The sequence below is a fragment of the Liolophura sinensis genome, chromosome 10, assembly GCF_032854445.1.
Source record: "Liolophura sinensis isolate JHLJ2023 chromosome 10, CUHK_Ljap_v2, whole genome shotgun sequence".
Taxonomy (NCBI): domain Eukaryota; kingdom Metazoa; phylum Mollusca; class Polyplacophora; order Chitonida; family Chitonidae; genus Liolophura; species Liolophura sinensis.
Window position 1 is genome coordinate 31,112,967 of NC_088304.1, and position 27,309 is coordinate 31,140,275.

The 27,309-nt window shown below is 39.0% G+C and overlaps 1 long non-coding RNA gene and 2 other non-coding genes across 3 annotated transcripts; all 3 read left to right on the forward strand.

Moving 5' to 3' along the window:
* Nucleotides 1-384: 384 nt before the first annotated feature.
* Nucleotides 385-457, forward strand: Trnar-acg (transfer RNA arginine (anticodon ACG)). The gene has a single exon. It is a non-coding gene; the product is annotated as a tRNA-Arg (tRNA).
* Nucleotides 458-4,878: 4,421 nt separating this feature from the next.
* On the forward strand, nucleotides 4,879-4,951 carry Trnar-acg (transfer RNA arginine (anticodon ACG)). Its single transcript has one exon. It is a non-coding gene; the product is annotated as a tRNA-Arg (tRNA).
* Nucleotides 4,952-21,440: 16,489 nt separating this feature from the next.
* LOC135477211 (uncharacterized) lies at nucleotides 21,441-23,800 on the forward strand. The gene is made up of 3 exons (XR_010445150.1): nucleotides 21,441-21,721; nucleotides 22,262-22,408; nucleotides 23,271-23,800. It is a non-coding gene; the product is annotated as an uncharacterized LOC135477211 (long non-coding RNA).
* Nucleotides 23,801-27,309: the final 3,509 nt, after the last annotated feature.

Sequence of the window (27,309 nt, forward strand, 5' to 3'; positions counted from 1 at the left end):
ATGGTGTGACCTAAATATTTAGTCCTTTTATAATACAATGAAACGATAAATTTTTGTTAAATTTGTCTTGTGTGTTAGTAGCATTTTAAAAATTTGTTTGATTGATAATTACCATGCTTTCTATGCGTGATCTTCTGTCAGTCTGACGAGCGTATCTTGTGGCACACGATAAGATGACTAGTCCTTCTTTGTTGGCTGAATATTCCTTGTATATAGTAGGCAATGTGCAGGACATTATGTTCCGACTGTTAACTTATATATGTTGTCACACTCGCTCAACACTTAAAATATGTATAATGCTACGAGTAATGATGGTTTTTCTCCTCTGCGCTGTTCCATTTCTCTACCAAACATTTGAAAACGTTGGTCGCTTCCATCTGTCGGGGGCTTGTGGCGCAATGGATAACGCGCCTGACTACGCATCAGGAGATTCCAGGTTCGAATCCTGGCAAGCTCGTAAATTTTTGTCACATTTCGTCCATCGGATATTTGCTTTCGTTGAATATTTTATTTTTTTCTATTTACTGCATGAGTACACAATTAAACACCACATGTTGATGTGGATTTATAGTTGAGATATTTTCGTATTATTTCATTCTTTATATATTTGTTTGATGGATGTTTAACATTTGACTGAAGAACAGCAAATTTTATTAGTGTACTAAACCAGAGCACACATAATAAACACCCATAGCATGAGAGTGACTGCTGAGTTCTTGAAATCCGAAATATATTTTGTGCAAGAAAATAGTATTTAGCTATCTTCATGCAAGACCACACAAGGGAACACTGCACACCACTAAATATTTAGTCCAATAATTATACAATCAACCGTTAAGTTTTCATTGAATTTGTTTTGTTGTGGTAGCATTTTAAAAATTTGATTAATTGATAATTACCATGCTTTCTATTTTTGATCTTCTGTCAGTCTGGCTAGCGTATCTTGTGGCACACGATAAGGTGACAGGTTCTTCTTTGTTGGCTGAATATTCCTTGTGTGTAGAAGGCAATGTGCAGGACATTATGTTCCGACTGTTAACCTATAAATGTTGTCACACTCGCTCTACACTTAAAATATGTATAATGCTATGAGTAATAATAGTTTTTTTCCATTTCCTCCGTGGCTCAGACGGTTAGCGCGCCAGCACAACATAATGACCCAGGAGCCTCTCACCAATGCGGTCGCTGTGAGTTCAAGTCCAGCTCATGCTGGCTTCCTCTCCGGCCGTAAGTGGGAAGGTCCTCCAGCAACCTGCTTATGGTCGTGGGTTTCCCACGGGCTGTGACGGTTTCCAACCACCATAATGCTGGCCGTCGTCTTATAAGTGAAATATTCTTGAGAACGGCGTAAAACACCAATAAAATAAATAAATAAAGAAATCCTTTGCGCTGGTGCATTTCTTTATCGAACACTTAAAAACTTTAGCCGCTTTTATCCGATAAGGGCCTGTGGGTCAGGAGGTTCCAGGTTCGAATCTTGGCAAGCTCGTAAGTTTTTGTCACATTTCGTCCATCGGATATTCGCTTTCTTTGAATATTGTATTTTTTCCATTTACTACATGAGTACACAAACAAAAACCACATGTTGATGTGGATTTATAGTTGAGATATTTTCATATAATTTCATTCTTTATATATTTATTTTATGGATGTCTCAGTTTTCACTAAAGAACAGCAAATTTTATTAGTGTACTAAACCGGAGAACACATAAAAAATCCAACATCATGAGATTGACTACTAAATTCTTCAAAGTCCGAAATATATTTTGTGAAAGCAAGTAGTATTAAGCTACCTTCATACAGACCACTCAACGGAGCACTGCACACCACTGTCTAATATTTATTAATTCCCATTACACCCATGGGAACAGGTGAATGCAGAAAATTCTTTGTCATAATATTTGGTATAACCATCGTGTGACCTAAATATTTAGGCCTTTAAAAATACAATCATCCGATAAATTTTTATTAAATTTGTCTTGTCTTACTAGCATTCTAAAAATTTGTTTCATTAATAATTACCATGCTTTCTTTACGTGAACTTCTGTCAGTCTGGCAAGCGTATCTTTCGGCAGGAAAAGATGACTCGTCCTTTTTTGTTGGCCTAACATGTGGATTTATAGTTCAGATTTTTATGTATAAGTTCATTTTTTTATATATTTCTTTGATGAATGTTTAACACTTCACTAAAAAACAGCAATTTTTTTTAGTGTACTAAAGCGGAGCACACATAAAATACTCCCAAATCATGGGATTGACTGCTAAATTCTTCAATGTCCGAAATATATTTTGTGAAAGCAAGTAGTACTTAGCTAGCTTGATGCAAGACCACACAAGGGAGCACTGCACACCACTGTCTAATATTTATTAAAAATCATTACACCCATGGGAACAGGTAAATGCAGAAAATTGTTTGTCCTAATATTTGGTATAACCATGGTGTGACCTAAAAATTTAGTCCTTTTATACTACAATCAACCGAAAATTTTCTGTTAAATTTGTCTTCTGTGTTAGTAGCATTTTAAAAATTTGTTTGATTGATAATTACCATGCTTTCTATGCGTTAGCTTCTGTCAGTCTGGCAAGCGTATCTTGTGGCACACAATAAGATGACTAGTCCTTCTTTGTTTTCCCAATATTACTTGGGTGTAGTAGGAAGCGTTCAGGACATTATGTTCCGAATGTTAACCTATATATGATGTTACACCCGATTGAAAGTTTGTATATGTGTAATGCTACAAAATGAAGGTTTTCTCCTTTGCGCTGTTCCATTTCTTTATCGAACACTTGAAAACTTTTGTCGCTTGTATCCGTTGTGGGCTTGTGGCGCAATGGATAACGCGCCCGACTACGGATCAGTAGATTCCAGTTTCGAATCCTGGCAAACTCGTAAGTTTTTGTTACATTTCGTCATCGGATATTCGCTTTTTTTGAATATTGCATATTTTCCATTTACTGCATGAGTACACATTTATAGTTGAGATATTTATGTATAACTTCATTTTTTCAACACTTGTTTGATGGATTTTTAACACTTTACTAAAGAACAGCAAATTTTATTAGTGTACTAAAGCGGAGCACACATAAAAATGCTGCCACGTCAGGAAAGTTACTGCTGAATTCCTCAAAGTCCTCAATATATTTTGTAAAAGCAAGTAGTACTTAGCTAGCTTGATGCAAGGCCACACAAGGGAGCACTGCACACCACTGTCTAATATTTTTTACATACCATTACACCCATGGGAACAGGTGAATGCAGACAATTCTTTGTCCTAATATTTGGTATGACCATGGTGTGACTTAAATGTTTAGTCCTTTTATAATACAATCAACCAAAAATTTTCTGTTAAATTTGTCTTGTGTGTTAGTAGCATTTTAAAAATTTGTTTGATTGATAATTACCATGCTTTCTATGTGCGAGCTTCTGTCAGTCTGGCAAGCGTATCTTTCGGCACACAATAAGATGACTCGTCCTTCTTTGTTGGCCTAACATGTGGATTTATATTTGAGATATTTTTGTATAATTTTATTCTTTACATATTTGTTTGATGGATGTTTAGCACTTTACTAAAGAACAGCAAATTTTATTAGTGCACTAAACCGGACCACACATATAAAAACTCCCACATCAGGAAAGGTACTGCTGAATTCTTCAACGTCCTAAATAGATTTTTGGAAAGCAAATGGTATTTAGCTAGCTTCATCCAGGATTACACAAGGGAGCACTGCACACCACTATCTAATATTTATTAAATACCATTACACCCATGGAAACAGGTGAATGCAGAAAATTCTTTGCCCTAAATTTTCCTATAACCATTGTGTGACCTAAATAATTAGTCCAATAATTATACAATCAACTGTTTGTTTTTATTGAATTTGTCTTGCGTTGGTAGCATTTAAAAATTTGTTTGATTGATAATTACCATGCTTTCTATTTTTGACCTTCTGTCAGTCTGGCTAGCGTATCTTGTGGCACACGATAAGATGACTCCCCCCTCTTTGTTGGCTTAATATTCCTTGTGTGTAGTATGCAATGTGCAGGAAATTATGTTCCGACTGTTAACTTATACATGTTTTCACACTCGCTCAACACATCGGATATTCGCTTTCTTTGCATATTATATTTTTTCCATTTACTCCATTCGCACACATCCAAAATCACATTTTCATGTGGATTTATAGTCGAGATATTTATAAACAACTTCATTTCTTATAAATTTGTTTTATGGATGTTTAAGTCTTCACTAAAGACCACCAAATTTTATTAGTGTACTAAACCGGAGCACACATAAATAAAACTCCCACATCAGACAAGGTACTGCTGAATTCTTCAAAGTCCGAAATATAGTTTGTGAAAGCAAGTAGTATTAACCCAGCTTTATGCAAGACCACACAAGGGAGCACTGCACACCACTGTCTAATATTTATTAAATGCCATTGCACCCATGGGAACAGGTAAATGCAGACAATTCTTTGTCCTAATATTTGGTATAACCATCGTGTGACCTAAATATTTAGTCCTTTAATAATACAATCAACCGATAAATTTTTGTTAAATTTGTCTTTTGTTAGTAGCATTTTAAAAATTTGTTTGATTGATAATTACCATGCTTTCTATGCATTAGCTTCTGTCAGTCTGGCAAGCGTATCATTCGGCACACGATAAGATGACTCGTGCTTCTTTGTTGGCCTAATATTACCTGTGTGTAGTAGGAAACGTGCAGGACATTATGTTCCGAATGTTAACCTATATATGTTGTTACACCCGATTGAAAGTTTGTATATGTGTAATGCTACAAAATGAAGGTTTTCTCCTTTGCGCTGTTCCATTTCTTTATCGAACACTTGAAAACTTTTGTCGCTTGTATCCTTTGTGGGCTTGTGGCGCAATGGATAACGCGCCTGACTACGGATCAGGAGATTCCAGGTTCGAATCCTGGCAAGCTCGTAAGTTTTTGTCACATTTCGTCCATCGGATATTAGCTTTCTTTGAATATTGTATTTTTTCCATTAACTGCATGAGTACACAACCAAAAACCACATGTTAATGTGGATTTATAGTTGAGATGTTTATGTATAACATCATTTTTTATACACTTGTTTGATGGATGTTTAACACTTTACTAAAGAACAGCAAATTTTATTAGTGTACTAAAGCGGAGCACACATTAAATTGCTCCCACATCAGGAAAGTTACTGCTGAATTCCTCAAAGTCCTCAATATATTTTGTTAAAGGAAGTAGTACTTAGCTAGCTTGATGCAAGACCACACAAGATAACACTGCACACCACTGTCTAATATTTATTAAAAACCATTACACCCATGGGAACAGGTAAATGCAGAAAATTGTTTGTCCTAATATTTGGTATAACCATCGTGTGACCTAAAAATTTAGTCCTTTTATACTACAATCAACCGAAAATTTTCTGTTAAATTTGTCTTCTGTGTTAGTAGCATTTTAAAAATTTGTTTGATTGATAATTACCATGCTTTCTATGTGTGAGCTTCTGTCAGTCTGGCAAGCGTATCTTTCGGCAAACGATAAGATGACTCGTCCTTCTTTGTTGGCCTAACATGTGGATTTATATTTGAGATATTTTGGTATAATTTCATTTTTTATATATTTGTTTGATGGATGTTTAACACTTCACTAAAGAACAGCAAATTTTATTAGTGTACTAAACCAGACCACACATAAAAAACTCCCACATCAGGAAAGTTACTGCAGAATTCTTCAAAATCCGAAATATATTTTGTGAAGGCAAGTAGTATTTAGCTATCTTCATGCAAGACCACACAAGGGAGCACTGCACACCACTGTCTAATATTTATTAAATACCATTACACCCATGGGAACAGGTGATTGCAGAAAATTCTTTGCCCTAAATTTTCGTATAACCATCGTGTGACCTAAATATTTAGTCCAATAATTATACAATCAACCCTTAAGTTTTTATTCAATTTGTCTTGTGTTAGTTGCATTTTAAAATTTGTTTGATTGATAATTACCATGCTTTCTATGCGTGACTTTCTGTCAGTCTGGCAAGCGTATCTTGTGGCACACAATAAGATGACTAGTCCTTCTTTGTTGGCTGAATATTCCTTGTATATAGTAGGCAATGTGCAGGACATTATGTTCCGACTGTTAACTTATATATGTTGTCACACCCGCTCAACACTTAAAATATGTATAATGCTACGAGTAATGATGGTTTTTCTCCCTTGCGCTGTTCCATTTCTTTATCGAATGCTTGAAAACGTTAGCCGGTTATATCCGTTGGGGGATTGTGGTTAATGGATAATGCGCCTGACTACGGATGAGGAGATTCCAGGTTCGATTCCTGGAAAGCTTCTAAAAAATTTTGTCACGTTTCGGCCCTCGCATATTCGGTTTCTTTTCATATTGTATTTTTTCCATTTACTGCATGCATACACCGCCAAAATCAAATGTTCATGTGGATTTATAGTTGAGATATTTATGTATAACTTCATTTTTTATATATTCCACATGAGCACACATAAAAAAACTCCCACATCAGGAAAGGTACTGCTGAATTCTTCAAAGTCCGAAATATATTTTGTGAAAGCAAGTAGTATTTAGCTAGCTTGATGCAAGACCACACAAGGGAGCACTGCACACCACTGTCTACTATTTATTAAATAACATTACACCCATGGGAACAGGTGAATGCAGAAATCCTTTTGTTTCTTAAAATGGGATATAACAAGAGTCAGCCTTGGCATGTAATAACTGACCCATGGGTATCGTCGGATGACGCTCTAACAAAATGTGAACTGAATAAGAGTCATTGGTCCTTTGGCGCCCTTAGGAAAACATTCCCACTATGAAAGCTTTTCAGTAGTGGCCTTGATCCTGTATGTCTTACATAAACGTCATTTTCTGATAGTTCATGAGTTTGATCATTTAACAACTGATCGTGTGACATCCCGATCGCGAGTCTTCCGGTCTACCACACACTGCGCCAAACACAACTTTGAAGGAATTCTGTCTAACATCGGCAAAATTGCGCACATTACAGCTCTGGTCGCTAGCGTGCACTCCTTCCGGATCAGATTTTACACAGCGAGTTCCAGCAAGCATTTTTTCCGATCCAACACGCTCACAAGGCCGAGGCTGTACCCTAAATATTCTCCACCCACGGGACTGGTGACTTTAAATATCCGTGGGGCTAAGTTTCAGACGATAGTAGCCACATTAAAAGCCATCCCGAACACGAGGCTATCAGCACTTGCTTAAGATCGTTAGCTTTCCGTAAAGGTATATGGCGATGCTGCTGTCATGGAATTTTTCTTCGACCACAATCCGTTTTTGTTCCAATACATTCTTGGGTTTTATCGCACTGGGGAGCTCCACCTCCCTCACCCCAAACTGAGGTTTGAGAGAGGCTTGCATTTCCATTTGCTGCTAGAAGCCGTACATGGACGCACATGATAGTAGTAAAACGTCGAAACGGCTGCATCGTGAGTACCGAGAGCAAAGAGGGGAGTAATTGAGCAGCCAGACCTGAAAAGGCGCCACATCCGTCTGCCTTGCTCACCGGAAGCTCACCGGACGCCAAAAACTGTGGGTATTTTTAGAAGACATCGATTCATTCATAGGGGCCAAGGTAAAACAGTTTTACAGCAGTTCTACAATGTTCAGGTAATAGTGTTAATGGCATTAAATTCCAGTAGACAATACTGCGAAAGTCCTATAATGTATTGGACCTACAGTCTTTGTTCATTACTCAATTTGCTTGGGGCGGGAGGGGGGCTGGCGTAGCGTAATGAGCTAGGAGCCTTTCACCAGTGCAGTCGCTGTGAGTTCAAGTCCAGTTTATGCTGGCTTCCTCTACGGCCATAAGTGGCCTTCCAGCAACTTGCGGATGGTCGTGGGTTTCCCCCCAGGGCACTGCCCGGTTTCCTCCCACCATAATGCTGGCCGCCGTCGCATAAGTGAAATATTCTTGAGTACGGCGTAAAACACCAATGAAATAAATTAATAAATCATTTTGCTTGATTCTGAGGTTCATTCATGGTAGAAAGGTGTTCTAATGTTTGCTTGTATTTGTTTATTTATTTATTTGATTGGTGTTTTACGCCGTACTCAAGAATATTTCACTGATACGACACCGGCGAACATCAGCCTATGGTTGGAGGCAATCGGGGGCGAGGGGTGGTGGGTGGTGGAGGGGTTGGGGGATTGGTGTTGTGTGTAAGGTAGGATGATATCCAACTAGGACAATACCAGTTTCAGCAGCAATAGCAATATCTTATTTCTTTACCTCTGAATTTTGTGAACATTTTCTTAAGGACAGATGCATTATTTACTCCGTGAAAACAAACCAGAAGGTTTTCATTCATTGCAATCATATTATATGGGTTAGTGTTGGGTAAATTTCTCTCAGTGTCATTTGCAGTGTAAAGAACGATAAAACCGGACAAATGCTAAGGCAAAGATAAACAAAATCAAAGAATACATTTGTATATTCTCTTCATTTGCGGTGTCATATTGCCCTTTTGATCATCAAAGGCAAAGTACAAATTAGAGGAATTTACCGTTAAATGGCGTTGGGCTATTGGGAGATAGAGTTTGGTTCTCAAAGGAAAGTTTCACGGAGCAACATTTAACAGCCTTATTGAAAAGCGTTATATTTATTTATTTATTTATTGATTTATTTGATTGGTGTTTTACGCCGTACTCAAGAATATTTCACTTATACGACGGCGGTCAGCATTATGGTGGGTGGAAACGGGGCAGAGCCCGAGAGAAACCCACGACCATCCACAGGTTGCTGACAGACCTTGCCACGTACGACCGGAGAGGAAGCCGGCATGAGCTGGACTTGAACTCACACCGACCGCATTGGTGAGAGGTTCCTGGGTCATTACGCTGCGCTAGCGCGCTAACCAACTGAGCCACGGAGGCCCCTGAAAAGCTTTATAATACTCAGGTGTAAGGAGCACATTTGAGAAAAGATAAATATCTTTTTACTGAAATAATTAAGATAGAGCTGTCCAGATTATTGTGTAGAGTATGCTGTCGTATGGCTGCTTGACAAATTGCTGATTGATGAGCATACAGAGTTCATATGCTCGAGGTAAAGTTGAGAAAAGATATTTCAGTATGCTGCACCCGAAGCCAACACAATATGTGGCATAAATGTATTGACTGCACGGTTTCTACATTTCAGCTATAATGGTGTGACCTACAGGCTTGAGTAAGTAGACTAGTCTGGCGGATTTCAATATTTTGTCCTGATATACGGGGGCTTAGAACATAATGCTACTGTCTCAAATGAATCATTTCTCTAATAACTCAGAAAACGTTCTGAGATTTGTTACAGAAATGAGCAGAATACTATATTCCGGAATTCCGGAGTTCTCCTTTAATCTGATATATTTTTGTTCTTTCTCCGTACAGGTATACTGCATCTTAACCAGCCTACTGATATTACTCAACATCTATACGTACATGTTTGGAACATTGGCGGTTCTGAGGGAGAAGGCTCCATTTTACAACTGGGTTTACGCCACGAACAGCACGGCCTTAGCGTCGGGCTCGACGAAAGACGCGCGAGAGCAAGTGGAACGCCAAACTTCACCGTCTCCTCACAACCCAACCTCACTTCATCCTCTTCTACTTCGACATCTTCTGCTTCGTGTTCTTCACGCTGGAGTACTCCACCATGCTAATTTGTAGCCCGGACAAGCTCAAGTTCGCGCGATCTTTTCCCGCTGAATGTGACGTTCTATATATCTGTTGCCTTTGAGGTTGATGCTGATCCTGTATTACCTCGATCGTAGTTTCCAAAGCAACAACCCGGACATAATCATCGGCATCATTATCTTGCAAGGCCTTCTGGCTTTCCGGGTTCTCCGGATTGTCATTACCGTGGTTTTGTCGTGCCAGTTTTGTCTCTTCGCGCAAGAGCTCTTACTTCTGTGAGTCCTGATGGTTTTAGCCCTGCTCTTCTTCGACAACGCAATTTTCTTCGCAGAACTTCTTTAACACGACACCTTTGAAACGGTGTTCACTGGATTTTGGTGGAGCCTGGTTACCATAACAACCATTGGTTACGTGTATCCTAAGTCCATATCGGGTACTTGGTGGCGAGCTTATGTGCAATTGTTGGTATGCTCCTTGTTAGCATTCCAATCCCGGTGATGGCAAACAACTTCAACACAAACTACGCCTTCAAGAACAAGAAAACTCTAGGTGGAAAAATGTACTGGCATGGTCAGCCCAAAAACAACAATGAGAAAGATGAAGATCGGAAATTAAGTGCACATATGCCTTTGACAGTGATTTGAAGGTCAAATTTGTGGACGACAGTAGGCGCTCACTTTGTATCACTTCCTTGGTCCGACCTTTTCTTCTTTTATTTTCCTCCCTACGACCAGTTTTCATCCAACAATTTCTGTACTCACTTCCTTCATAAATCATAGCTACATCAATGGTCATTGTTACCATTACCGGATGGAATAAATGCAAGGGAACATATACACTGTTGACCATAAAGTTGGAATAAATTAATTCGACGACTGAATTCGGAGTTATTCTAATTGTACGCGGTATTGAATGCTTGATTATGGCGTAGATATCAGCATAACACCAAATGTTGGTCTTTTCTACACATATCAGCCTATTGTAATCTTTAATGGATCGATTATAGGCTGTAGAACGGCGTAAAAACAAAAACTGGCATTTCAAGACGAAAGGATTGAAGGCTTTACTGCAATGTCTCCATATCACAAACATAAACGTATTTGTTCCCTTCGTATTATAAGTTACAGACAATACAGTTTGTAAGAGAAACAGTCATTAATATCTCGAAAGACCACCCCTGACACGAATCAATGCGTCAAGACGTCGTTGCATGCTGTCGACCAGATTGTTAATGAATTCAATGGGCAGAACGTTCCACTCATTGATCAGAGCCTGTGCCAGTTCTTGAGGATTTTCAGCAATTTTGTCACGTGCGTTGATGGCTCGCCCTAACTTGTCCCAGGCATGTTCTATTGCGTTCATATCAGGGGAACACGATGGCCAAGGTAACTGCTCCACCCCTTGTGCCCGAAGAAATTCTCGTGTTGCAGCGGCCCTGTGTGGTGTAGCGTTGTCGTCTTGCAAACGAAAATTGTCTCCATAAACCCATCGTGGGTATGGAAGGCAATGGTTTTCAAGGATATCAATGTACACGACGGCGTTGACGTTTTCGTCGGGCACCACCAACGGCGTTTTTCCACCATAGTGAATACCGGCCCAAACCATTACTCAACCGCCACCCCCTTGATTGTTTTCCTGCACACAGTAATCTCGAAGGCTTTCTCCTCGCAAACGACGAACCCTTTGCCTTCCGTCCACAGGTTTCAGGAAGAAGCGACTCTCATCCGTGAAGAACACATGTCGCCAATGCCCTAACTCCAATTGTCTGTGCTCCCTAGCCCAGCGAAGCCTTTGGACTCTATGTTGGGCGGTTAGGCGGGGACATCTGGTCATACGTCTTGCTCGATAACCATGCTGAAGTAATCTGCGATTCACCGTTGTTCGGGAAACATTGATTCCGTAATGCCTCCGCCACAAACGGCGAAGATGGTTTGCAGACATTTTTCGGTTTGTGCGAGAGAGATTGAGCAGTCGGCGGTCATCCCGTCTCGTAGTCAGTCGTGGTCGTCCTGGAGTTTGACGTGGCCGCAAATGACCCACGTCTCGATGACGTCTGATGATTTTGCTGACTGTACTTTGCGATATGCCTGCAAAATCGGCAACATCGGACTGTTTGTAGCCTTCTTGATGGAGGGCAATCACTCTCCGGCGTATTGGCATTGGAGTAGCACGAGGCATAGCCGGAATCCCCGCTACACTACTTTTTGTTCCATGCGAAACCGAGAACTCCGTTATGCGCGAGGTAATTTGACCTCTCTCTGAATGAAGATCACTGGAGAAGCACCAGGCACAGAGCTTTTCATCACTACCATCAGAGCCTCTTATGTAATTCTCATATTAGCATAGAATAAAACATTTTTGTACACGTAGTAGAGAGAGATTATGCATCAATTCGTGTCGGCTTATATTATTTTTGAGGCGAAAAATAATATTAAACTTCTGGGATTGTGGCTAAAATATTTTATTCCAACTTTATGGTCAACAGTGTATTTTATTACAGTTTTATTATATATATATATAAAATCGCGACAGTCCAAATTTCGAGATAAGAAAGTCGATATTTCGAGAAAAAGACACGATTTCCTTATCTTAAAGTTTCGACAACTCCCCTCTCCCTCCGCCATTTTTTCGCCCTGAGATTATTTAAGCTCCCATGGTATATTGCCGTCAACAACATGAGCAGATATTTATGAGTCACTTGCATTCCTGTACTGGCTTTGAGGGCAGTTTTACCTTATGTTTTAATACAACACAATATAGAAACTCTGTCTTTGTAAAAAAAAAAAAAGAGGATTCTGTACTAGTGAAATAAGTTTTTGTTACTCTTTATTTAATGTGATGACACAGAGTGTGAGCAATTCTCCACCAGTGACATCTAATACACTGTAATTAACATCACGGCTTTGCCTGATGATCTGTGGATGGTCGTGTGTGTCCTCCGGGCTCTGTCCGGTTTCCTCCAACATAACAATGGCCGCCGTAGTATAAATAAAAGTATTTTGGAGTACGGAACCAATGAAACAGGTTAGCTATCACTTACTGCACCGGGACACCGGTTTCTTGGTACACAACGGTTAAGTCTTTTGTACACTAGATAGTTATAAAATTTACCTTCATGAAATATGAAAAATAGCAAAGGTGGGTGAAAGGAAATGAAGCGCTTGACGCTGTAAGCCTAAACAAGATACCGGCAGTTACAAACGGCCAACTCAAGATCAATAGTCAACGACAACAGGGGCCTCCGAGGCTCAGTTGGTTATTGCGCTAGCTCAGCGTAACGACCCAGGAGTCTCTCACCAATGCGGTCGCTGTGAGTTCATGTCCAGCTCATGCTGGCTTCCTCTCCGGCCGTACGTGGGAAGGTCTTCTAGCAACCTCCGGGTGGTCGTGAGTTTCCCTCGGGCTCTGCCCCGTTTCTACCCACCATAATGCTGGCCGCCGTCGTATAAGTGAAATATTCTTGATGTGGTGTAAAATACCAATCAAATAAATAAATAAATAAATCAACGACAACAGCATGCCTCAGTATCAGATTTGCACGAAATTAAAACCCTACAAACTTAACTTACTACTTTGTTGAGCACCAAAGAGTTGTGTCGTGTGTATGAAAATGTTTGCAACTGATGTACATCAAGATTATGACTAGATCTAGTCCATTCTATTTGCCACATTGAACTTTAGTTTTGGAGCCAAATGTTTCGATAAATGAGCAATTATTAATTCTGATATTTTTGAAAAAAAAAGAAAGCTCGTCATCTTATAGCACACTAGTGGACTGTGTTATGTTTTCTGTTCATAGAAATCACATATTTCTTCATGTTTTCTAGAACGATATTTAGTTAAATGTGTGATTCGGCTCCAATCGTGTCACATACAATGATATCAGTGCGCTTCTCATTTACATACTTGTCAAAACAAACAGACGTACTCTTCTCTATCAAACCCCTAAATCTCTTCAAAATAAATTATGGGATAAACAGGATATGCGATTCGTGACCCATTAAATCCAATTTATTACACTCTTGATGTAATTTGCCTTTGTTCTTCTCCAGAGGCTCGGTAAAAATGGAAATTACACCACTCGTTTAATAAAGCTGATATATTGGGTCACTCATTGGAGATCCTCTATAAATAAATGGTGAACAAAGTAATTTATATACAGTAACAGGACTGAGATTTATGTCGGCTACTCGACATTATGCCTTTGAGATTCTGTGATAGTACAATTGCATAACGGATTCAAAAGTTCCATGTCGTAAAAAATTAATTAGACCTGAGAGACACTTTAAGATGTAGATGCATGACAAAAGAACAAATTTCTTTTAAATAAGAATTTAACTGTATATATTAGCCTGAACGATCGCCCATTGTGTTAACTTTGATGTTTTCCTGAAGAAGCCACCAGGTCAGCATGGTCCAATACCATCCACCGTGACAATGCAAAAGAAATGTTACCTCTGGGGTCTCATTGCATTGTTTTAATGTTACTGTATCGTAAAAATGATGACAACACAGATTTTGAGTAGAGAAACGGGCATTTTCTGCTCTTTATTAAAAACAAAAACTCACAATGAAACCCGAACTGATTGATAAGAGACCGTATTTCATCACTTACATCTGATCATTTACCAACTCTATCACGGTCGTCGCTTCTCTGATTTTACTCTCTGTGCTGTAAGTCTTATTATATCAATGTGGATTCATCGATTAGTTGTGGTCTAACGAATCTATTTAGCTTTTGCAAGAAAATGAAAGTGGAAGCAATTTTTGGCTAAGCTGATACCTAGAATCAGTATATATGTAGTGTGTGAATAACACATTCACACACACATGATTGGTGTTGAGCTTGGGAAAGAGAAACATTAAACTCCATCAACCATCTGGCGTTTCACCAGCTCTTCAATCTTTATATTCACTGTTGTGGCTTATGCTCACGACATTCCAGATTACACTATATATATCCACGTGAAGTATGCCCGGGGATAAATCTCTGCACAGCTCATCTGCACTGTCATACATCTGAGGTGTTAAACTATGTATTTACCCCGCCCCGCAGGGCACTGATTACAACTCAATAGGCGGTATAGATTGTTACCCTGAGTAAAACCTCACTCTCATTAGAAAGCGAATCTGTAAATAACCTGACGTTCTAATCTTTACAATTACAGGCAGCCCAAAACATCCGCCATTGGTTATATTTATGGAGTAAACAGAGAGAAAAAACGAGAAAACCTGTTGAGTATGTACAACGAAATACTATATTTCACGTTTTATTACCGGTAATGATGTAGGCGTTCCAGCATACTAGAACCATACCCATCCGCCATGCAAGTACGACAACTGTTGGAGGCCTACATGTCGACAAAATATTTGACATGTTTGCCGGCTACTTTACAGAAACATGTATCAAGGGTTTGCTGTGTGCAACCACACGGGTCCAGAACCAAAACTTCAAACCATTCGGAAGTACGGCACAAGAAATAATCGCCCATGATTGCCAACCAAAACGTCCATAAAACCATATCAGACCATAAAAACCATATCAGATAGCAAAGACTATTATTTCATTATTATTATCTACCGATCTGCAAAGAAATGTACCTATGTCCAATTGTTTGGTACATATGTAAATTTGTTGTACATATATACAATTCCTTTGTAAACACATGAATGTACAATTAAAATTATTCATATGTGCAAACATTCAATTATTTAAATACATATACACAAATGATGTCCACATATGTGAAAGAAGTAAAGCACATGTTTACAAATAAAACGAAAGTTTCTGGCACAAAAGTAAGAAAGACTATTGAGCATTTACATGAACAGAATAAAACCCGAGCTGAGCTAAATACTTAAGAGAGCATTTCACCGGTAACCTGTGATCATTTGCCAGCTATCACACTGTCGTCGATGCTCTGGTCTTATTCTGTATGTTCAACACATATGTACTCTTACAATTCTTTTGCATATATCTATAAGTATAGAGAAGAGAAATCAAAACGGTTTCTGCTATGTAACAGGACTCTCTTGTGGGCGTGGTTAACTGTCCACTGGCCACCCATCAGTCATTCATTACCAAACGTTTTTACTCTCCACGTCGACAGTTTGGTGACCTATTCACGAGGCGTTGTTCGCTTACACAAAGGCGTGATCAATTTTTATGGATGGCGGAAAGCGGACTATCACATAGTGAGAGGTTGTCGCGTGACGTGAGACGGTTTTGGTAGCGAGTATGACTAATTTTGTAGCTAATTGAATTTACGCAACTTACAATAAACAGAAAGCAGTGATAAGAGATAATCCTATATAAGCTCTGATCTAGCGGAGATTTCAGTTCCGAGTTATTTAAGTGTATACACATTTATACTTTTATTTTGTGTGTTTTTTCGTTTTGTTTTTTTTTTTGGTTCTTTTTTTTTATTATTTATTTTTTTTGTCGATAAAAATAATCACATGTAAAATATACAGTTCCGAATAACAAAACAAAAATGCACAACAAACAATACAAAAGAAGAAAAGCACATAGCTCTTGTTACCGATGATAGCAATATCCACAGCTTGTATCTCGGACTCATAAATACAACAACGACGCAAAAGCACTATCCCCGATTTCAGATTTCTTTTTCTGAAGTATGAGATGTACTTACATTCATCTGATTCATCTTAAACAATGCAATACTGCATTTGGAGACAAAAATATACCTTTACCACGGGGTAATTATTATTCAGTGAACATATAGTTCAGTTTACTTTAGATGGAATATAACAAGATACTAGCGCAGCTTAACTTAGTGCAAACGTACGGTAGCTGAGCAACAAGTTTTCTAAGCGAGGAAATGACCTTAATAAACACGATCATGCATCATGGATGTCACGAACGATCAGCCTTGAACTGCCACCAAGGAAAGCCAAATAAAGAGAATGATACTGAATTGGAACATCTGTAAATGGGTGTGGGCAGAATTTACGGCAAGCGGAATTGTTGTGTTGTTTCCGTTGCAGGTCATTTCCGCACAAGGGGAATCTGTCTGAATTTCTTCAGTCCTGAGACTAGCTTTTGGTTGAGAGCCAAGAACATGAACATCTTGACAACAACTGACGTGCACGAGGTTGTCAACGTCCGACTCGAAATTCATGGAAAGCACCAGTTGATCAATGGCCGGGATGTTTCCAACGAGTATGTCGTCTTCTATCACAAGGGTGATTTTCGTTTCTTTTAGGTCCTCAAGTTCGTATTTTTTCGGGATCTCAAGACGTACAGTGTGATTGTATTGCTTTAGTTTTGCTTTGATAAATGCAATGATTGGCGACTGTACCCACCTTGAGTTTAAATCAATTATAGCCTGTCTATCCAAGGAAGAGATGTTAGCGGCAAGGGTATACGAGACGACAGCAAAGAAAGCTTGGGAATATCCACGTATCCGGGTTACTTCTGGCACACATCCTGCTTCTGGACAAGCCTTACGCTTCTGTCAAGTAAGCAAAGATTTGAAGTCCGACTAGTAGCGTTACAGCCTTAACATGACTATAAAGTATATAGTTATAGTTATATAACTATAACTGAAATGTTCTTATTAATGATCTGTCAAAATAAGTGTAGAACTAAAGCTTACTGTCAACTAAATTGCTAAATAACTGCAACATGAGATAAAACCTTTAGTGCCATGATGTTTAAAAGGCTTTCTACAGTACAATGACAAAAAAGATGGACAAAGTAGGTCTATACAAACACATCTGGACCAGCAACAAAGGTCTACTTACTTGATCTAATCTCATGTTCAGCAGAAGTGACATTGGGTATTGGCGTCGACGAACTATTTGTGATGGATTTAGATCCTCGATTGACAGCCCCGTGGCACACTGAAAGCAGTGGACGTTCCTGTACATGGAGCCCTTGATCAGAACAGGGTTATAGTAGGCGCTACACATCTTGGACAAGGTCTCTGTAGTAAACTCAGAATTACATTTGTCCACAGCAAAGGAGCAGTGGGAAGGCTCAAAGCCCGTTTGCGGGGACAGAACAAACTGTTGACCACGAAGATAAAGCAGACGACCTGCGCTGTTGTTCAGTTTCTCGAAAGTATTTGCATAGAAAAAATAATACGGCATGGCTGACTGAAAAGTGACTTCCCACAAAGAGTATTCCGACAGACCGTTGCATTGGAGACAATATATGTTTCTGTATGAAAGGAGCGTGTTCGTTGAATAGCAGGGGATATAAGTCTTGAGATCGTTCGCAGCTGGATTTTCGCACAGATCACGCACAGCCTTATCTGTCCAGTTATCAGAACATTGGTTGATGAGGCGACTTGGCGAAGACAGAGTCCATTTTTCGTTAATGTCCGAGTAACACGAGTACCTCTGTGTGTCAGATTCTATGACAGTTTCAATGAAATCATTGTCGAAGCAGCAATTGTCAACAACAGTACAGGAGGCAGAACATCCGCAGAGTCTCTCTCCCTTTTCCGAGCAGTTTGTGACGAATTTTTCGTAAGAACCGACAGCACCACTCGACCTTAGTTCCTGCATAATTAAAACATCGTTGACGACGCCGTGCGTTGTATAAAGTGAGAAATTCTGATCTTGTTCTGTTACAGTGTTGGAGGGAGTTGACTTTGGAATTCCAGCAGATAAAGCCAGAGTATCGTATTGGATGTTCTGAGACATAGTCGACATTTGCCAAACCTTTCCTTGCGCTTCTGTGGCCACCACTGGGTTCTGTTGTTCATTGGCAGTGGTTTCCCCTGTTTCCCGTGTGTGTTTCTCGCCCTTCTGCACACTGACTGGTGAGCTGGCCGTTTTTGTGTCCTGAATGGTCTGGAAGGCCGACAAACTTGCAACAGAAGTTGCAAAACCCTCGCCTGCTTCCAACACTGGTGAAACTGTTGTCTCTGCATAAACGCTATCGTTTTTCCACTCGTGAACGTCTGTAGCCCTGCCAGCGACCAGCGTTCCGCTTGCCTCGCTTTTATGACAGCAAGAGAAAGACAGGTTGACAGCGAAGGCCACCCAGAATCTGAAGATGAGACGCATCCTGAGGCTGCCGTAAACTATCAGTGGTTTGGGTGAAAAGCGTATTTTATCACCGTGGAGATCCTCCATAACTTAGTCGCTACGTTGTTAAGAAGTGGGTGAACATTGGTGGTTGGAATATTAATTAACACTTTACGCAAGGGCTTATCTCTAATGAGGACATGCTTATTGAAAGCTGGACTTGTTGTTCTAATGGGAAAATAGTGCTGTAAAAGGTGCTCATTGGCTTGATAGACAAGATAAGTCACGAGGTGTGTTGGGTACTTTGGCGGAAGGCTGACTTTTAAGCATCTATATCTTAAGAGTTATCTGGTCAACAGGTCACAATGTGTTTCCTGTAAAGAGGCTATCCCGTCTATGTTCCCAAATGTCTGTGGAGTGCCTCAGGGAAAGTCTGGCATCAACCTGCGGATGGTCGTGGGTTTCCCCAGGCACTGCCTGGTTTCCTCCCAACATAATGCTGGCCGCCGTCGTATAAGTGAAACATTCTTGAGTACAGCGTAAAACACCAGTGAAATAAACAAATAAATAAAGTCCGTAGACCATTTACAAGAACTAACCTCTCCCTCTACTCCATCCATTCGAAAGGTCCTCGAGAATGGAACAAAATTCTCTAGAATCTCAAAACTATCAACTATTTCTCTTTATTTAAAAATAAATTAATGGATCATCTCATGAGTATTATGGAATGAGATCTCTAGTAACAAACTGACTTATATCGCATCACCATCAGACATCCTTGTATCTTGTCATATCGGTACATACGTTTGATTTATTTATTTATTTATTTGATTGGTGTTTTACACCGTACACAAAAATATTTCACGTATACGACAGTGGCCAGCATTATGGTAGGAGGAATCCAGGCCGAGCTCAGGGGAAACCCACGACCATCTGCAGGTTGATGCCACACCTACGCACGTACGGCTGGAGAGGAAGTCAGCACTCAACATTGTGCCTTACAGATTCTGTCATAGTTTTATTGCACAATGGAGTCAACAGTTCCCTGCAGTTATAAATTAATTAGATTTGCGAGGCGTTTCACCAGTTCTTCAATCTTTGTATTCATTACGTGGTTGGTTTATGCTCACGACTTAAGAGATGACATATCTACATTCCCGTGAGGCATACCCGGGGTATAAGTCTCTGCACAGCTGATCACTTGTCATCTGCTCTGAGGGTTCGTCAGCGACCCACTAGGTGACCGGCCTAAGCTCCAATTGACTGGACAGAGTTCTGTCACATATTTGAGGTGTTTAACTTTATGTATTTGCCTCCCGTAGAACACTGATTACAACTCACTAGGCAGTGAAATGAAAAACCGTGGGCAGAAGTTCGCTTTCATATACGTTGATTCTGAGGACCGATATCATATGTACCAAATGCACTTCACAAAAATGAAACCCGCGGAAACAAACAATCAACTTATATTAATATTTCCGATTAGTCTGTTATTCATGTCTTTGTGCATTTATTTTATTTATTTATTTATTGTTTTACCTGTTTGTCTACTTTCATATTTACGCATTTATGTGTGTTTGTATGGAGTGTATGGATGCAGATGTCAATGAGAATGTATCTATTTGGTCTTTGTACATGTTAAAGAGAGGACCTGGTACGGTCAAGCGAAGAGTCGGACCGAGAGAGGTGCGACAAGAAAGTGTGAATTTCCAAATCCCAGTAAAATTCTGAAAATTTCCAATTCAGAAGTACAAAACTTGGTCGAAGCGCCCATAACAGTTATATGACCATAAAAGAGATGGTTGCTTGGTAATAACCCGCCAAAAATGCTCTCTCGATCAAAAACTTGAATTTTTCATGCAAACGGGGTACTACAGTTTTAATTTACAGTATGAAGATCAAGGTTAACCAGAAACATATCTTTAATGAAACGTTCATGTATGTGTTTCTAGGTGCTGTCAAAGTTTCGTTTTAGTTAACGTTTGTCTTCATATGTAAAATATAAACTTTATAATGTGATCTGATTTGTCATATTTTGGCAAGTTTAAAATTCGTATTTCTGCCAAAGTCATTTTAGGCATCCTTCATAGTAGGCCGTACAGTGAACTGACGCAGTCACTGCAGACAACAGGTTGCATCTCTAGGAGGAGTTCGAAACTTTTTGGTTCTTCTTTTTTCTTTCTTAGGGCACATACATTAAAATAAGTGTTATTGTGAATTACAGTGGATAATTATGAACGTATGGTATTATCTAACGCATGATAACTATAGCGAAGTCATACGTGAATCCTGGTTGAGAGCACATGTGGTCCTCTGGCTGTCACATAAACATGAAAAATGGACCATCAACGAACTAAGCAAATCAAAATATTTTGACTTCATTTGTTTATTATTTCCACACATAGGTACGGTGAGAAGATTCATTGATGGCACTGCCATATTCGTTACCTATAGGGGACTTTCGAATTCGAAATCTTTGATCATGTGACCTACCATTGATAAAGGCAGAAAAGGTCCAACTGTATCATGTGACCTGTCAAAACGTCAGGCAACCATTTTGGATCACGTTTCCTAATATAAACACTCCAAGTAAAATTGCTGTCTGACAACTGGTACTGATCCGATGAGATAACAGAGGTTGTCCCTTATAATGCACAAAACTGCTGATATCGAATGAACTGGACTGGTTTACTTCCCCTGTTCATAGCTTCCTCAGTTGTAGCCCGACAGTCGGCGCCGTTTGAGGAAGCGCCATCTGCACATCAGGGGAAGACAACTATGAAGCAGAACTGTGTGCAAAGAAGAGGGAAAGCTTACTATGTCGGGGTTTCAGGACACTTCGATTTACCCACAAATAGTCTTGTTGATTGCCATAACTAACGCCGTGTTTCTGGTCTCGGGTTTTGCTTCTTCCTGTTGGCAATTTTTACAATCAAATGAAACTTATGTAAGTTATGGGCTGTGGTTCCGGTGTACGGAATCCACAAATAGAACGCTAGATTGTCTGATTTACGGCAACATCGATGGACAAGGGTCAAGCTATTCAGGTATTAGTTAACAGTTAGTTGATTGAAAAGTACAAGTGTTGTAATGGCCGAGCAATTTGAAGTTAGCATAGACGTTCTTGTTAAAGTTTTTTAAAAAGTTACCAGTAAAGTTTTACATCAGAAACGTACATGGGTTAAACATTGTAGCCTAGGCGTCACTCTTAGCTTGATATCCATTTCACAAAACAGAATTGTTAAAATAGGCCTCATAGTTTCCCATAAATATTTAAGAATATACAAAATTAAATAAGGATATAGAAAGAAAGTTATATGTTGTAAGAAGTGACATCGTGTACCGTATCTTTCATTTTTAATTGGATCGTTTTTGTGTTTATTATTGTCTTTTATCTTATCTTTTTTTTTTCTTTTTTTTTTTTGTACAGGCTTATTTATTTCATTGTTGCTGAAAGTAATTTCACTAAACTACTAGTACTACTGCAGCAAAATTCATAATGCACTCGTGGAAGGAACACACCACTTTGACAACTTCATTAGTTCGTTTTCGGGTATACGTTTTGGTGTGTTTCTTTTTTTTTACAGACAATCTCAGGACTTCCCGTGCACTGGAATCAACAGGCTACATTTGCTTATGCCTGTGTTGCGCATTCAATTTTGTCTATATCTGCTCAACCACATTCAAGCACAAAGCCTTTGCCATTTTCTTGACCATCCTTTCCTACACTACAGGTGAGTTGACTTGAAAAAGACATATTATCTAGCATTGGCATGTCTGAGAAACTGCCTTTTTTTAAAGGTATTGAACTTCTTAGATGCAACACCTCAGCTCTTCAGTTTTATGTATATATGTGCTCAGCTGGTGGATGGAGAGAAATTAGGCAGATAACTATAGCTGTTCAACGGTACAGAAATTTAGTAGGGACCCACTGTTCATTAAAAAGGCCTGTTTTTAGTAAAAAAAAAATGTTTTGCAGTCTTTCAAGGTATTGTTATTTGGCTTCCATACACTCCTAATATATAGGCAACACAAGAGAAACCCACCTCATTGTTCTTTATGGTTTCATTTTGGATTAAACTGAATCTCCCCAATGTCTGCAGCTTTCACTCTGTAATTCACCAACCATCAGCATATATAAAGTGGGAGTAATACACAGTTCACAATGTTTGTTTACCCTTGAATTGGAATGTGGTGATGTCAAAGCCACTCTGGTTCATTCATTTCACTGGTATGGCTGTCATAGAATCCTACTGGTGCAGGGCATTTTAATGAAGTTGGAGGTTCAAATCCAACTGCCACCTGTTTAGCCACACTTAAAGTCAAAATGTTTGTGCTCAAGCTGTTCCTGCATGTACGGTTGTTTCAGCGCACTGTGCACAACTTCTTCAAGCCCAAAATATTGTATAGCTTATATAGGGTTAATGGAAGAGGTAGGGTTTTAAGGGAATTAGCATTGAGAGAAATACAAAAGAAGGAAATTCCATGAAAAGCCCAATAGGAGTGAAATAGCAATAATCATGACAGTGTGGTATTAAGGACTGTTTAAAGAAGCACTAAGGACTGTTTAAAATTCCTTGTCTGTTTTTGTTTCAGTTGGAACGATGTTTGCTGGCATTGTCCTGTACGGGACCAGGCTGGTGTTACCTAACTTTACCTTAGGCTGGTCTTTCGCCCTAACAGCCCTGGCCTCAATCTTCTGCATTCCAACTGCTGTCCTCCAGACCATGGAAATATTTCACAAATATGCAAGTTAGGAATTTAATTCTGAGCTTAAATTTTCAGTTTTGACAAAATTTCAAAATTGGGATTGAACACATTTGTACTGAAAGGCATGACTTAACAAAGATTTAGGTAAGAACCTGTGCCAAAGCCTATTTTATTTCAGGGGGTTGTCTTCCTGGTAATAACTCATGTGAAAAGAAAGCCATGGAAATTCAGTCAACTCAGTCAGATAGTCAGTTGTTAAAGAAGAAAATTATTATTCATTGACCTGTTGATCGGTGCTATTTATATGAACTAGTTTATATTTGGTGATATAACACAGAAGTTATTGCTCATGTTTACTGTTGTTAAAAAACGTTTTTGTTCAGATTATGTTAAGTTGAATAAAGTTCCCCGAATAATCATACTAATATGCATATCTTTAATTGAAAAATGATTTGTAAACAGGTACACAGTTTTTCTGTTGAGCATTTAAGGAAATACTATTTTTGGTCAGAACTCAGTGGTGTCTCCTGATAGCACCACTACTAAGCCTTTATATGCTGTTATGGTGCTGCCTCAATGATGCTTCTGAAACTATAGTGGTCAGAACTCAGTGATGTCTCTTTGTAGCACCTAAGTGTTCTTATTTTATTGTGCTGCCTCAATGACACTCCTGAAGTTATGTTGGTCAAAACTTGTTAGTGTTTCTTGGAGCACCACTTTCATGTGTTTAAATGCTGTTAAGGTGCTGCCTCAGTGAAACTACAGAGTTAATGTAATTGTCTGGCCATTGTCAAGTGGTTACTTGAACAACAAGTTTGTAGGTTTCCCACCTCTCACTGTTCATGGAACCTTTGTGATAATAAGTAGTTGACACGGCTTGTTTGCAAGGCCTAATGTTAGTTGAAGACTTCCACCTGTCTTCCACTTATCTTCCACCAATATGATGTACATATTTGTGCCTCAAACATCAGAAAGATTGTCAGTAACTTGCCAAAGGTCAGGGGTTACGTTGGGGAATTACGGTTTCCTCCACCCATAAAACTAACCCATTGTATAAGTAAGTGTGAAGTTAAGCATCAGTCCAAAATTAACTGTCATGATAAAGACAACAGACATGACATCTCACTCTGACACAGCGTATTGACACCAGACAAACCATTCCCAAGTAAGGAAGTATACTGTCCAAGGTTGCCACTTTTAAAGTCTTTTTAGGTTTGAATCTGCGTCTTCTGCTCATGAGGAAGGCACTCTAACCTCTCCCCTTCCTCTGACCACCTCAGATTAGTTCACTTTGTCTGACTCTTGTGTTCATCCATGTATGGCTGGATAGTTTATTCATTTTCTGATTGGTGTTTTTTTGCCATACTCAAAAATATTTCACCCACATCACTGTGGCCAGCATCATGATGGGAGGAAACTGGGAAGGGCATGGGGAACACCCATGACCACCAGCAGGTTTCTGGAAAACCTCCCGTACAACCGCAAAGGCAGTATAACGGATATGTTTACCTCGCAAGCAGTACTTGGTAAATTTCCCGATTAAATTTGGCGTGGACCATAACCAGTGGGAGCTGTACTGAAGCCTGCAAACTTACTGGTGAAGGCCGAAATGGCTGCAGCCGAAATGAGAGAATGGTAAATGATCAAAATTTTCCTTCCAAACAAAGTATATCACCCTACCTAACACACAAACCTTTCTAAGATTGACAGAACTCTCACAATCAGGCTAAATGTGCAACTTACAAGTAGTCCTGGGTGATGTTAAGTGATGAAAATTTTTAATTTGCTAATTTGATCGTTTTTGCAAACCTGACATTTATTTATTTCCCTGATTGGTGTTTTACGCTGTACACAAGAATATTTCACTTATATGATGATGGTCAGCATTACGGCGGGAGAAAACTGGACAGAGCCATCTGTAGGTTGCTAGCAGACCTTCCCACATACGGCCAGAGAGGAAGCCAGCATGACCTGGACCTGACCTCAAAGCGACCGCTTTTTTAACATTACTCATCAATATTAACTACAGGTATGTTAATATGATACATGTATAACCTAAGTTGTAGCAATCAGGCTTTTATCTGAACTTGACAAAGAGATTAGAATTGACCGAATTCTGAGCAAAATCTAAAAATTTTGAATACTCTTCATTATTTTATACATGCAGGTAAAAATAACATAAAACATTGTGTCAGTGGATTGAATGTGACAGAATATGGAATAAATATAAATTAAAACAAATTTTCAATAGTCTTTATACATACATAAATGTATATATTTGTAAAATAAACATAGAACTTTGCACGGAATGTGACAAAATGTGGAATATAATTATAAAACGAAAGCAAATTTACTAAAAATCGGATGTAAATATGAATTGAAATCTACATCACCATACACATATATCTTCAGGTACAATGACAGCTCTAAGATAACTCTAATTTAATAGACATAAAAAGTCTAACTTAAAATGTAACCCATGTCACAAAGTGTACAGTTGAAAGTTTAATTTAAATAAGTTTAAAAACACCTTACACTTCTGCAATAAACTTCTGCCTTGAATACAAAAACAAGCGATTTGAGATTATAAGTACATACTGGTTTGATAGATTCAAATTAACGGTTTCACCATCTGCAATGGTACAGGCACAAATAAAACTCTATATTGTACATATATGATGCGATTCAGGGATATGAAATTTACAGCCAAATCTTGCATTCAGTTTGCAACAAAGACTTTGTTCTATACTGGTACCACAGAATCCAGCTCTTACTACATACATTCACAAACCCATCTGTTTTATGGGTGGAAAAAACCGATCTGCCAGGAGTAATCCAAGGAAGTTTCGCAATCCGCTGATGAACTTTCAAACACTATTAAATGACACGCATTTCTGTAGTGGGCTCGAAAAGTGATAATAATAATATAATAATAATATTGTTATTATGTAAGACGCTGCTGACCGAGTTGTTATTATTACCACTAAGGCCCTGAGAAAACTGGAGGAAAGAGAAACGTGGTTGTTGTAAGGTTAAATTTCCACCTGGCAACATGGGATTGACTGGTAACGTAACTTGAAATATGATTTAATACTTCTATTCAATACAGTGGATGGGGTATATAAGGTACACCCATACAATGTACATGTTGGCACAATTAAATATTCATGACAGCCATTCTGACCATTTCATTGTACACATAATTCATACGTTATTTAGACAAACAAACACCTGGATGGATAAGGTGAAACAGCAAACAGCTGGACGGATAAGGTGAAACAGCAAACAGCTGGATGGATAAGGTAAAACAGCAAACAGCTGGATGGATAAGGTAAAACAGCAAACAGCTGGACAGATAAGGTAAAACAGCAAACAGCTGGACGGATAAGGTGAAACAGCAAACAGCTGGACAGATAAGGTAAAACAACAAACGGATGGATAAAGTAAAACAGCAAACAGCTGGATGGATAAGGTGAAACAACAAACAGCTGGATGGATAAGGCAAAACAGCAAACAACTGGACGGATAAGGTCAAACAGCAAACAGCTGGATGGATAAGGTGAAACAGACATAAAACTTCTGCAAATCAGGAACAAATACAATATGATAAATACACAAATATTTATTTTGAACATTAATTTATTTACTTTTATTGGTGATTTACATTGTGATCTGGACGGTTCTTTCATGCAGTAGTAAGTAGGTTTATGGGTGGAGTCCATCCATACATGCCATGAGTACACCTTGTCACAGAGTGTACAGGTGAAAGTGTCCACTGGGGTGTATATAGATGACCTGTCACTAGCCTGTACATGTCCAGATCTCTCTGTCCTGAGTACACCTTGTCACACAGTGTACAGGTGAAAGTGTCGACTGGGGTGTATATAGATAACCTGTCACTAGTCTGTACAGTAGGACTTGTGTA